The following is a 15,184-nucleotide window of genomic DNA, read 5'->3' on the forward strand; positions in this document are numbered from 1 at the left end:
AAGCACTTGTGTGCTAGTCATTAGGTTAAGTATCAAAGATACAAAGAAAGATAAAAATCAGATCCTGCTTTCAAGGAGCTTAGAGGACTTGAAAGATGCAACACACAGACAACTGTGCAAACAAAACATATACAGAATAAATTGGAGGCAATCATAGAGGGAAGGCACTAGCATTAAAGGAGGAGTAAAGAAAGGCTACTCCTAGAAAGTGGATTTTGGCTGGGACTTAAAAGTTTGCAAAAATTAGTTCTTCTATGTCTTATTCTTTATTTCTGGCCAAAAGCATATCATAACTATATGTTGAATTCTGATCCAGAAATTTTAACACTATCTTGACACCTTTATCAGCTCTTCCTTTTCCAAATACACTTTGACTATTCTGAAACCTCTAACTTAAATCACCAGTAGTGATTATAAAACAAATAAAACTTGGTCTTTGGTTTCTTGCCCAGAGTTTCACAATTCTTGGAGATGCTTTCTAGGTTTGCTCCAGCATCATTTATCCTCCCATAAATTGCTAGAAGTGAGTATTCTTTTTTTTAAGTCATTCTAAATATTTTAATAAGAGTTCTTTTCAAAATATTTAAAAATATCAGTTTGTGAGGATAAACTTCTTTGGAAAAAAAAGAAAATAGAATGCAGGTTGCCACAGAGTTGAGAAATTTTCTTCATTCTGGGTTGGATCTGAGATTTCACTGTTTTCCTGCTCAACCTCGTGCTGCTCTGTAATTTCTTCTTCTTAGTATCTAGGTTTACAGAATCTCCTCTTCTTGAAATAAATATCAATAAGATGCTTTTTATACCTTAAAGGTTTTTATCCTGGTAAAAGTGGCAATGCCAAATTTCTGATGGGTCCTTGCAGAGGAATATAGTTGATGGTCAGAGGTCCAGTAACCAGTAACAAACCACTAGCCACTAGTGCTTTAGGAAAACCACTTGCTTGCTCCTGTGGTGAACTGTAAACATAATCAGGAATGTTCCAGTGGTGATACTAGCTCTAAGTCTCATCATTTGCTTGCTGAAGGCTTTTTACCTTGACTTAGCAGCTTTCTGGGTGATCCTCAGTATGGTAATACTTAGCCATTTTGAGAATTTTTACCACTCTGGTTCCTACATTCTTATTAGTAGCAAGGCATCTTTTTTTTCTTTTTTCCTTTAAATCTTTTTGGTGCAGTATATTTCCACTTGTACCTGTCTTGCTAGGAAGACATCACAGACCTCGAATAACTACTGATCCCTCCAGCCAGGACTGGGTTCCAACTGCATTGCTTTTGAGGTCTTTTCACCACCTTTTCAAACACATCTTCCTTTTTGTTCTTCTTTTCTTCCCCCCCCCCTTTTTAATATTCTTTTCCTTTGACTCCTTTTGGGATTTTTTTGTCTGTCATTTTGAGAGAAGGAAAAGAACAAGTACTATTCTTAAGATTTGACAGGCTTTAGAAAGCTCTCTGTCACAACTGAGATCCATAAATACATGTCATGAGATAATCCATGAATATATTCTTCTTTTTGTTAATCTACTTCTCCAAATGGGGCACCCAGACAACACTCCAGTTGCTGTCTCAGCAGGGCAGTGCACAATACAACTGATACTTTCCATGTTCTGGACACATATCTTTTTTAACATAGCAAAAGATTGTAGTCACATTTTTTAAATGTCATATTGCACTGTTGATTCATATTGAGCTCTCAGTTGACTAACCCCCAGATTTTTTTCAGACAAATTGTTCTCTAAATGCACCTTCCATATTTTATGCCTATCTGTTTATTTTAAACAGACTCCTATTTTTCTATTTCTTTGTTTTACAAAACATATAGATATTACATTTTTCTCCATTTAATTTCATATTATTGGATTAATTTTAACCCATAAAGATAAGTTTGGATTCTAGATCTGTTATCCAATGCTTCAACTATCCCTTTCCATCTTTGTGCCACCAAAAGATTTTAAAAAACACCATTAATGAATTTATTCAAGTCAGTCCTGGTCTGCATATTCCTCATTTATAAAAACATAGTTCTCATACTACTGATGTTGTCCTACACAATTTAGAATCCTCTACTGATGATAATGTCCTTCTGAGATTGATTATGTGTTCTCAATAAGATGTGACATTCCCTTGACCAAGTTCAAATCCTTAATAGATGAATTCCTGGCTTTCCCCATTCCCATTGACACTACATTAAGAATGATTTCCAAAACCAATTTGCATGATTAAGTCAAATCTTTGGGGCACGGGCATAATCTTGAGAGAGAGAGAGAGAGAGAGAGAGAGAGAGAGAGAGAGAGAGAGAGAGGATCTAACAGATCTAACAGAAAGAGAAGATCTAACAGAAAGAGATCTAACAGAAAGTAGAATAAGAACTAGGAAGTCAGGCAGAGAAAAAAGATAATCAAATACATAGACTGATTTCTTGAAAGGAAGTCTGCCCAGCCAGTTAAACTCTCCAGAGACCATTTGTATAAAAAAAAAAAAATAACATTTACTCTAAGAAACTATATGTATCAGAGAACCATGTGGCTCCAGGGATGATAGTGGCAGGCATTATTAGGTTAAGCTAGAAATGACAAGAAAGTGAACTGGCAGTAGTGGTAAAATGACAGAATTCCTGGAACCAGTAAAGGAGTTCTGGACCAACTCTCTTGAATCCACTATTCTATTAGAACAGCATGAGGAAGAATAACAATGGGGAAGAACAAATCTGAATCTTGTCCTTCATAGATAAGGTGAATTTGATGGACTACACTTATGCCTGAGAGATGAGGCAATGAAGACCATGAAAAGTCCCCAAAGTGAAAAAGATTGTACAGGTCCTTGAAAGAAATTGGAGATCATCACAAGAAAGGACATCTTGACTTTAGAGCAGGGGTTCTTAAATTGTAGTCTACACACACTGTGGTGTCCATGAATAGATTTCAGGATTGGAAAAAAAATACACCTTTTTTTCAGTAACCACTAACTGAAATTTAGCATTTCCTTCAATTATTTAAAAAAAATTATTCTGAGAAGGTCCTCAGTCTTCACCAGACTGACAAAGGGACAATTACCCACCATCACACACACAAACTCCTACTCCATATCAGACAAATAAAGAAGCATTAATTAAGCACCCACTAAGTGACAGAAATGATATTTAAATTTGAAGATAAGAAGGAAGATAAAAACCAAACCAAAAGAAAACAAAATATAACAAAACCTCCCTAATATCAAGGAGCTCACAGATCAAAGTCTAATGGAGAACCTGCAAACAACTATGCACAAACAAGACAGACAAAGGTTAAACTTAGATATTTTCAGGAGAAAGGCACTAAAATTAAGGAGGTCTTAAAAGGTTTCTTGCAGAAGGCAGAGCTTTAGCTGAGATTTGAAGGAAGCCAAGGCAACTTCAGTGATTTTCCTGTGTGTGCAGACTAGTATAGTATTATGAATCTGGAGAACTCTACAAACTTGGGGTTAGCCAGAGATCATCATTGCACTTTTTTTGTCAGGGTTAATGAAGTCTGTCTTGTATTAAAGAGGATACTCTATTGCCCGGGAGCTGAGAGATCTTTACCTTTTGCTGCCAGGAGTAGCCAGGAGTCAAATTCTGATAATCCTAGGGGAAGCCCTGGGTGAATTCATTCATAGCAGCTAATTCTCTTTTACTACTTTTTCACTTATCTTGAATTTTAACATTTTTTGTCTAATCTCTTTGAGGTTCATTCTCCCTGACAGAGAAATCAAAAACAAAATAAAAATTCCAATTTTCTATCTTGTTTGTTCATGCTCTATCTCCCCCAATTAGTAATTCTAGTTCTTCTTTTATCCTTCTTTTTCTGCCAACCTAATTACATAAAGTCCCTTTTTTAATCTGCAATTAATCTGCAATCTCAGAATGTTAATATTCTAGCAGATATTCTTATCAAAACTTATCTCTCTTTTGTATTATTCCATAGTTGCCTACTTTTGCTTCTATTTTCTAACTTGTCCATGCATTGGTCAGTCATAAAGACAGTATGTGCTAGCAGCAGGACTTGAACCCAGGTTTTTCCAGCTTCCAGACCACTTGTCCACCTACTGGATATTCTTCCCCTCCCTAATAACATTCCTGGGAGGTAAGAAATATGAAAAGTTCTCTATTAATATTATCTATTCCACAAGATTGTGCTTTGTAAACCATAAAGAAATAAACAGGACATGTAGTTAATTATTGTCATTTATAGAGCCTATCTAATCATGCTTAATAGGTTTTTTTACTTGTGACAATTATGAATTAGAATTAGAAATATAATTGCAATAAGGAAGTTATTGCAACTAGGTTTGGTCAGTAAGGTAGCTTCATGCAAACTAGGTAGTACTAAATATTTATCTATTTAAATATGCTTTTATATTGAGAAAGAAATAATTATAAACAAAAATATTATATATTAAATGTATGTGCCAAGATCTCACTACAATGTCATCCTTGGACTCCTTGTTGTTTCTTTTAAATGAAACTATTCTTGTAGCAAGGTCTTTTTGTCCTTCCAGTAAGTAAATTCCTCGGAGTATTGTTGAAGTCAGAATACTGCTGCTCTAGAGAGGAGTGTTCCTGAGAATTCAGTTCATTAAGAGTTCAACATTTGCTAAATACTATGGACTGTTCTAGGCAATGGGAAGAAACAGTTTCTGATCTGATCACTGGGATCTTTTGATTTTGCACTGAAATGAACAGAGAGAGAATAAGTTTAACCATAAAACTGAAAATGTACTAATATTACATTTCAATAAACATATGCATGTAAGTGTGTGTGTATACATATAAAATGTCATGGGGAATGTATATTGTGAAGATGAGTCACATGGATATGACTACTTCCTTCAATTATTCAGTAAAGATTTCATGAAGGATGTGAACTTTCACAAGTGGCTACTTTATAGTGGGATAGAAGGGTCAGGAGGTAGAAGGCAGGAGAAAACTCCAGTGTGGGAAAATGTTAGTTGAAGAATCTATTCTCTGCATTAGTTACAGCTGGGATGAAGATGAGTAGGTGAGATTGGGTTGACTAGACAGGGGCCTCAGTGAGTTATTCTGGAAGTAATGAGTGAGTAGTATACAGAGAAGGAAGAGATGAAATGAGTACACTAGGACTTCAGAGCAGTGGTGAAGATCTTGGACTGTTCACAGAATGGGAGGAAGTCACTTTATGGTTTTTTTCAAAATAATATTTTATTTTTTCCAAATACACATAAAGACAATTTTTAACTTTCATTTTTTTATAAAAGTCTGGATTCTAAATTTTCTCCCTCCCTCCCTCCCTCCATCTCCACTTCCTAAGATAAAAAGCATAGATCTTATATGTGCAATTATGTAAAACATAATTGTAAAACATACTAAAGTAACAATGAGGCATTTTTTTGTCTTTTTGTCTTGAAGTTCAAAATGAATTTTTAAAATGTATAGTGAGATAAAGCATGGGCCCCAGAGTCAGAAGGACCTGCCTCAGACACTTAATAATTACCTACCTGTATGACAATGGACAAGTCACTTGCAAAAAAACCCAAAATAAAAAAAAAGAGTGCTCTGTTAATTTGTCAGAAGTCCATTATGGAATATAATGTGTTCTTACTTTTCCAGCTTTATTATATCTTATTCCCTTTCACACACTCTTTGTTCTAGCCAAATTGACTTTCACACAGTTTCTTATATAGGACAGTCTATAGTCCATCACCATGCCTTTGGCAAGGGAATCCCCTATGCCTGAAATGGACTCCTTCCTTACCTTGTCTTCTTAAAATTACTAATTTTCTTCAAAGCTCAGCTCAAGTGCTATTTCTTCCCTGGAGCCTTTCATGATCCTGACCTCCACCCCTGCAATCTCCCCTCCTTCCCAGCTTCTCCTCTTCCAAATTACTTTCTATTTATTCTAAATGCAATTGGATTTTGAGTGTATTTATTTGTATTTTAAATATATTTATATTTATTTTAAAAGTAATTTGAATCTCTTTATAGCCTTATATGTGTATGTATTACCTCCTGCTAATGAATTCAGTATTATTGAAAGCTGAAATGATTTCCTTTAAGTTTTTGTATTCTTGTTGTCTTATATGGTGTTTGGGACATAGAAGACACTTAATACATGCATATTGATAGATTAATGGCAGCAGTAGAAGAAAGAAATTCATGTTTTTATTGTTGTTTCTTATTTTGCAAGTAACTTGTGATACAGATGGGAATAGAGAAGCAAACTTTTTTCCCCCTCCATTTCCTAATGAATCTCTGATGGTGAAGACCATTCAAATAGACACAGGGGGAGAGGGAAGAATAAATATTTGTATAGTACCTACTATGTGCTAGGCAATGGACTAAGTAATTTAAAAAAAATTTTTAAGGCAATGGTGTTGGGTAACTTGCCCAATGTCACACAGCTAGACAATTATTAAGTGTCTGAAGCCACATTTGAACTCAGGTTCTCCTGACTCCAGGGCCAGTGCTCTATCTACTGTGCACCTAGCTTGCCCCTGAATTAAAGGCTTTTTAAAAAAAAATATTATATTACATTTAACATAGCATAAATTTTTGTCTGCTGGTGTTTAATCAATACAATTCCATCTTCTATAGACCACTGAAAAAGAGTTCTTTCAAGGAATATTTGTCATCAATTGGGGAACTCAGTGAAGAAAGTTAGGTGGCACAATATATGGGGTCTGTAGTCAGGAAGACCCAAGTTCAAATCCAGCCTCACTTAACTAGTTGTGTGACCCTGGGCACACAGGGTCACCTCTGTTAACCCCTCTGTGCCTCAGTTTCCTCATAGATAAAATGAAAGGACTGGACTGGATAATATCTAAAGTCCTTTAGGTCTATATTCTTATCTATTATTCTATGAGTCATTTTTTTACTGCTATGGTTTTCCCCTTCAGATATTTCATAGCTACATAAAAAAAAAATTTGTCCCTACAGTTTTCTATGTACTACCTACAGTCATACACCTTCATAGAGTTTTTGGCCTTTTGGTGGGAGAGCCAGGCAAGAAGAGCAAGAGTGTGTCTATGATATACTATATATGTATATGTATATGTATATGTATATGTATATGTATATGTATATGTATATGTATATGTATATGTATATTATATGTATATTATATGTGTATGTATGTGTATGTAAATGTATGCATATTTGTGTATATAGAGTACATATATGTGTGTGTAAATATAGATATATCTATATTTGTAAATATACGGCTATAGTTTCATCATGACTCCTATCCTTTACAGTATTAGTAACTTGGGTGATTTTAAAGATATTTTGATCATATATTTAATTTCCTTATAATCATCTCTATTTTATTTTAATTGTTTAAAAATACAATTCTGAGAAGGGGCTTGCCCAGATTGTCAATGGGGCTGGGGTCCAAGATGCAAACATGGATAAGTTCTGTAAAGTGATCCCCACCCCACTTTAGCCCAAGCCCAGCAAGTGTAATTATTTCCCAAATCATCTTTTTAATTTAATTTTCTATACCTGTAGATGTATATATTTTCCTTCCTAATGGAACTCTAACATCCTTGGCAAGGGACAATTTCACTCTTATTTTTTCATTTCATAGTGCTTGACATGTATGTAGTAGGTATTTATTAGTTAGCGATTTATGCAGTTAGTGCTTAGCAACTATTTGTCTATTGATTACTTTCTATAGTCTCAGCACCTGAAGCTTTGCCCTGGCAGAGTCTAAACACTTCTTCTGGGGACCAGGCAATTAACAAACCCTGCTCTTTGACACCTGTCTCCAGTTTACTGCAAACCCTGCTTCTATCAGTAGTCATTAGGCATACAGAGTCATGCAGAATCTCCCTCACTAATCAATATTTTTTCTTTAGGGTAGCTCAGGGCCATATAGCTCAACACTTCTCTTCCACTTCTCCAGGAAGAGGAGGGAGGGGTGTTTCATTAGCAAATTTCTAGGACCACTGGGACTGAGATTATATGTCATAATTTATCAGAATTTGACTGCCTTTTAGTGTTATCATTTACATTATAATCACAGGTCTTTCTCTCTCTCTCTCTCTCTCTCTCTCTCTCTCTCTCTCTCTCTCTCTCTCTCTCTCTCTCTTTCTTTCCCAGTACAAAAATGTCTCTCCTAGGAGCACGGAGTTCATGACCCTGAACAGATCGTTTCATGTCTGGAAACGTGACCAAGGTACTTCAGAGAGAAACATAAATCTGTTTGTACAAGGAGAAGAATTTAGATATACTGTGTTCCTTAAGTGATGAAGTGAGGATCAGAGGTTTAGTGCAATGGTTAAATGGCACTCACAATTGACTGTTAAAATATGGCATTGCATAATTAAAGAGCTGGCAAGTAGCAAGGGCTTTCACGCTTTAAAGGACAGCAATTTTGACAGAAGCAAGAACCTGGGGCAAAGAAATCTGAGAAAGGGAGAGTTTGAGCTTATCTTTTTATTAGGAGAATCTAAAATTTAAAAAATATATATATAAAATTATATTTATATACATATGTATATGTGGGTGTGCATATACATGCACAAATATATATGTATATATATATATATACACACACATGCACATACACACACATGCCTCATATTTTATACTTTCATAATACCTGTACACCAAAGTGTGTAATGATCACAAACTAATCATAACATGATCTCTCACTAAGTAAGAATGTAAAAACAGAAGAATTATAAATATGAATGCATTTCCACTTCCTCTACTACTTATTATGAAAATACTGAAATATACAGTCAATCTGTACAAAATATTCACTATTATTTTGTGTGTCTATGTGTACATGTGTCTATAGGTACACATATATGTATATATGATTATAGCATTTGTCATATTTTAGAAAGAAATTGAGGAATCTCATCACTAATTAACTTGGCACAAATAAAACTATTTATATCTTTTTTCAACACTTTAAGTTCCTTTATACAAAGAAGAACCAGTCAAGCATTCTTAATCTTTTCTGTATTATGGACTCTTTTGGCATCTGTTAAAGTCTATGGAACCTCACTAAGAATAATAATTTTAAATCCATAAAATGAAATACATAGAATTATAGGTAAAATCATATTGAGATATATAGCTATCAAATATATATTTAAAACAAATGCATGAACCATAAGTTAAGATCTCCTCTTCCAAGTAGTTTAGAAGGCATAAAACCTTTACTTTGTTGTCTTTTGGTTGTACTTGAAAAGAAGCAAACTTTCTAAAATGTCTTAGAGAATCCTCTTCTCACAGAGCAAGATGGATTATGAGAGAAAAGCAGCCTACTTGTGATGGAGTAGTTAGTAGCCTATGCTCCAAGAAGATTTGTCAAAAACAAAATGATGTGAAAGCTTCTAAATTTGTCAAAGGCATCCCCATTCTAACATAGGAAATAAAATGTTACTGCTGGAATTGGTCAGATTCCAGGAAATAACACAATTGTTTCCAGATGTTCCAAAATATGTACCCAACTGTGCAGCTTTCATCAGGCAGCACATTCTTATCAGGACAATGCAAAACTAGAAATTCAATTAAAGAAGGATGGGCTGTGGCCACTATCAGGAATAAAAAAGAACTCCTTAGATAAGGTATTCTTTCTTTTGTTTTTTGTGGTATGTACCCCTTTGACTTAAAGTGAAATCTAAGGATCCCTTTTCAGAATTATGTGTTTAAAATAAAAATATATAGAATTATATATTCTAAAAATTCTCAAAATTGCTATACACATGCACTTGATAGACAGCTTTTCATATGAAGATGAATATTGGATATGTGTATTCATTTAAATATTATAAAATGAGGGAGATAACATCACAATATCAATGTATAAATAAGGTGCATGTGTATGTATGTATTGTATGTGTACAAGGCATGCATGCACATATATGTAGGAAAGTGGATCATATATGTATCGGAATGTGCATTTATATGTCATATTTATAAAGAAACCACATTGTATTCATGTATATAATATATGTATAAATAAGGAATATATGTATATATACATACATACATGTGTATGAAGATGTGTATATATAACCATTTAAATCTATATATATTATATGCACATACAAACACACCTTGTTTGGATATTACTGTCTGCATGTTGTCTCCCTCATTAAACTGTGAGTTCCTTGAAGATAGTCCCCTTACTCTCCGTGGTTATCAGTAGATAATTATTATTTCATTAGACTTAATTAGCCTCTAGTCAAGGATACCAATTTGTAGGCATTGTAAAAGCTTAATTAAGGCCCAAACTAAGATTGTTATGATGTCTAAAGAAGGGAATTGGTGAACTACATGATTTGGAGTTAGAATTATCAAGACCTGTCAACTGGTTGAATGTGTTTTATGAGAGAAAGTAAGGGATCGTGGATGACTCTGCAGTTGTGGACCTGGGGGACCAGGAGGCTGCCTGGGGGAGACACCTTGACAGAAACAAGGAAGTGAAGGGAAGGGTGAATTTTTAGAATGATTTCTGTTTTAGACGTACTGAACTTGAAATAATTCCAGGACATGTATTTAGATAGGTCCCACTGGTGGTAGTTGATGTAGAGATGGAGATCAGGAGAAACATTGGAGCTTTATATATAAATCTGTTAGTCTTCTGCATATAAATAATAAATGAATCATGAAAAATAATGAGATCATCAGGATAGAGTTTTAGATTATATCTACCATTAGCGTACAGGATTGTGGATGATTAGCCAGAAAATGGTCTAAAGAAGCACAAAAAATAAAAAGTATGGAGGAACCAAAGAATGCAGCGTCATAAAAACCTGTAGAAGGAAAAGTATCCAGTAGGAGGTCATCAATTAAGTCAAATATTGTAGGTGGAATCATTTGTATGTCTCAAAGGGAGCTCCTTGAACATATGCTTAAAGGCAAAAATTCTTATAGTGGGGTTAATAGACAAGTTCATGGATCAGAAAAATAGATTTCAGAGAAGTTGTAAACTTGGATGGGAAAAAAACAATTACATCTTTATCTTTGCAATTCTATATATTTTATACAATTATAATTATATATACATATGCATGATAAATTTGAAATAATCAACAAAGGGAAGGCACTAGTATTAAAAGGAATAAAAAAAAAACTTCCCAGAAGGTTGAATTTTAGATGTAAGGCAAACTAGAAGGTGAAGATGAAGAACAGTCAGTAAAATTACTTAGAATCTGTGGATGTTTTGTTTGAGTAATAGCATGGTGACCAGTGTAACCATATCTCCAAGTTTATGGGAATGAGTAAGGGTGGGTGGAGAATATGGGTTGTCAAGAGCTTTGAATGACAAATAGAGGATTTTATATTTGGAATATATAAGGAGTTATTGGAGTTTATTGAATTTTCATTCATGGGACATGATATGGTCAGGCCTGTATTTTAAGAAGATCTTTTTGATAGGTAAGCAGAGGATGAATTAGAATAGGGAAACATTTGTGTGAGGGACCCCAACCAGCAGGTTATAACAATTGCATCAGGATGGTCACAAAATCAGAGGACTAGAAGGGATTACACAAGATGCTTTTTACAAAGGTAGAAATAACAGACCTTAGCAAAAGATTGGATTTAGGAGCCAGGGAGATAGTGAGGAGCTGAGGATGATATGTTGGTTTGGAGACTGAATGACTAAGAGGATGATGGTATCTCTGACAATATTAATATTAAGAAGGGAGGGTTTGTCGGGAACGATAATGAACTCAGTTTGGGGTATATTATCATATTAAGATCATCGATTCAGCACTGAATCTTCACTGAAAGAGAGCTTAATTAAGCACATAGAATGTTAGAGCCAAGAGAACACAAATATCATAGCTGTGAGGTATTTTTGAACAAAGGGTTTTGGAGATGGAAGAGACTTTAGAACATAGAATACTAGAGATATAAAGCATCGCACAACATGGAACATGAGGCCTGAGAAGGACCCTTGAAATATAAACTGCCAGAGCTGATGACTTTCTCACAATAGCCAATGAGAGGCCATGGGAATAAAGGGAAAAGGCTCAAGTTCTCTTCCTCTGGGGCCATATGGCTCTCCTTGTCCCTCTACTTCCCATCCCCCCACCCCCCAAATGGGCCTCAATTCTTGGCCTCTTTGTCCTCTTGCTCTTGATACAGAAGGAGTGACTTTCTATATCCACACCGGTGCAAATTGAAACAAGGATTCATTGTCACTGCCTTCTGACATGAATCTGGTGTGACCAGTGTTATACAACAACTTTTCTATCTCCTGGCCTTCTACTCCTTCAAGGTCCCTCACACTGGTGAGATCCTCTCAAGACCTTTATTGTGGGAATGGGCACAAACCAGCTATTCTTCTTCCCCTTCTGGCTCTGCTTCTGAATTTGAGGTCATATCAAAGACATTCCTTCTTTCCCTCCTTTTCCTTTTCAGTTCTCTTTTATACATTTTCTTCCCCCTCAACCCCATTAGAATAGAATCTCCTTGAGAGCAGGAACTGTCTTTCTTTTTGCTTGTATTTGTATCCTGTGCACTTAGCGCAGTGACTGACACACTTACCTCCAGTCCCTCCCCTCTTCCATCCAGACTCCACACAGCTGCCCAAATCATATTCCTAAGAGAGAGATCTCTATGACCTTATTATCCTCTCAAAAAAAAATCCAATGATTTCATCTTGAGTCTAGAATAAAATACAAGTTTTTTGTGTAGCCTTTGAAATCCGTTTGAATTTGACTAAAGATTATTCCCTTCCTAGAGTCAATACACATAAATTCTTCCTTTTCTTACATTCTATGGTCCATCCTGATTTACTTAACTATCACCCATACCTTGCACTCCTTTTCCATTCTCTCCATCCCTTTGTATGGACTGCAGATATGAAATGTAATCCCTCCTCATGTCTCTCTATTAGTTTCCTTAACTCCTTTCAAAACTGGCTCAAGGGTGCAAATACTTTTATGACTCTCCCAGCTTCAAGTACACCCAGGTCCTTGAAATATGACTGTGCACTTTGTATGTAAAGTGTCCTTGTTAATATGTGCTTATATCTCTTGATGGAATGTAAACTATTTAAGAGCAAGCACTATTTTAGAGGATTTTTTCCCTTTGTATTTTTAGTGGTCCACAGAGCCTAGAACATAGAAATAATTTATTTAAATGCTCTTTGATTTTTTTTTTAAAGCTGTCATCTTGAAACTACAAGATTAGAGTCCTCCTTGATAGGAATATTTCAATAAAGCCTTGACCTGAAACTCTGACAACTTCTTAAAGATTTCTGAAAAATTTCTATGAAGAATTAGTAAAAAAAAATTAATGAGCTAAGGATAAAAGTGTTTTCTCTTAAAAGATAATAATTACAAAGCAAAATCTTTTATAGAAAAATATAGTTTAGAAGTCAGCAAATATGGCTCGAGTCACCTCTCCCTCCACTTCTTTTATATGACTTGATGAAGAATGTTTTTATATTTTTAAACATAGTAAAATCTGATTTACAATTATGAAAACAATTATAAATTTGCTGACCATATAAAAACAGACTCCTGACAAAATATATAAAGTGTTGGACTTGGAGCAAGGAAAACTGGAATTCAAAGCCTGCCACTGATTCTTTCTTGTTGTGTGACCATAATTAGATCACTTCTTTTTTAACCTTAGGGTTTTTAGTTGCAAAATGGTAGTAGTAGTAATATTACCTTTGGTATCTTATCTCACAGGAATTCTGTGAGGCTCAAATGAGTGATGTGCATGTAAAACAGTTTTCAGACAGCAATCCCACATGTATGTTTATTGCTATTGTTATTGTTATTATTGATAATTTTATTATAATCACAAGTGAAATTTTTTTCACAAGATTTAAAAACACAGTAAATACATGACAATTAGTAATTTCTCAGTCAATGTATGTATTTTTCTTACATACTTTATATGACCAACCTTTTTTTTCCATTCAAACATATATTGGCAACAAAGTATTTCCTGCCATTTTTTTGTACATTATCATAGGTAGCTTGCTTCCTGTTAATGATAAGTCATACAATTTCCTACAATCCTTTGGGATTTTTGTGATTTTAGTCCATCTGTGATGTTTGCAAATATATAATATCAATAAGAAAATATTTGTCTTAAAAGAAGAGGACTTTTGTAATGGTGGTAAGTTTGGAATCACTGAAAACACTATATACTTCTTCAAATGAAATTCAGTCTAGTTTGTTTTTCTTAATTCTGGGAACAATTCTAATCCTTTGTCACACTTGATCAAATCTCCTGTATTGAGGCCCTAATCCGATGGCCTATCTTTCCTGCTACATTTCAGAATATGGACATTTATGTGTATTTACATTCATTTTGTTTTTTCAGCTGGTCTAATTAGGCTAATCTCTTTCTCTGAGGAGGCTTGGCTTCATATAATTAGTGCTATGTTTCCTACAAATTGGTATTGTTGAAGGGAACATTCCAACATCAGTTAAGTCTTGTTTTCTCTAGACTTCAAACCATATATCTTCTCTGACAATGACAGACACCTTTGGTGAACATAGCCTCCTTTGCTGAAGACCTTGCTTGATGCCAATTCTCCTGGGCTCACTGAACAAAGTTGTCTCTGTGGGCTCAGTTGTCATGGAGTCATGTAGGATTTTGATGTACATATAAGATACACCTTGTCTGAGGAGAGTGGTCAAGTACTTTTTGCTCCACTACTTTTTTAAAATCAAAAGATAAAAAACACAAAGGGAGCCTCCTTTTAAAGTCATTCTCAGTTTCTAAATTTATGATTGTCTCATTCTTTTCATTTCTTAGTTCTATGGCCATAAAAATATAGTTTATTGCATAAAATGACCTGGAAAAGTTTGCCTATTCCTTTCTTAGGAATCACCAAGTCCCCCAGTGGATAGAACACTGGCCTTGGATTCAGGAGGACAGGAGATTGAATTCGGCCTCAGAAATTTGACTCTTACTAGCTGTGTGACTTTGGACAAGTCACTAAACCCTGATTGCCTCATATCTAGGGCCATTTACAGTCATCTTGATTCATAGCTGGCCACTGGACACAGATGACTCTGGAGGAGAAAGTGAAACTAGTTGACTTAGCACAGCACCCCCTCACCCAAATCCAATTCACATTTTTGTCATGGCCACACCTTCCTGATGTGGTCTTCTTCAAAAATGAAGAACAGGGGCAGCTAGGAGGAGCAGAGGATAGAACACTGGCCTTGGAAGTCAGGAGACCTGAGTTCAAATCAGAACT

At 35.0% G+C, this 15,184-nt stretch overlaps 1 long non-coding RNA gene across 1 annotated transcript in view; it reads left to right on the forward strand.

The window, feature by feature from the left end:
- The window catches only part of LOC141507816 (uncharacterized), a 78,832-nt gene that overhangs the window by 47,208 nt on the left and 16,440 nt on the right, over window positions 1–15,184 (forward strand). The window contains exon 2 of the long non-coding RNA XR_012474274.1: window positions 8,089–8,164. This is a non-coding gene — a long non-coding RNA (uncharacterized LOC141507816). The remainder of the gene's footprint in view (window positions 1–8,088; window positions 8,165–15,184) is intronic.

Source organism: Macrotis lagotis, chromosome 1 (assembly GCF_037893015.1).
Source record: "Macrotis lagotis isolate mMagLag1 chromosome 1, bilby.v1.9.chrom.fasta, whole genome shotgun sequence".
NCBI lineage: Eukaryota > Metazoa > Chordata > Mammalia > Peramelemorphia > Peramelidae > Macrotis > Macrotis lagotis.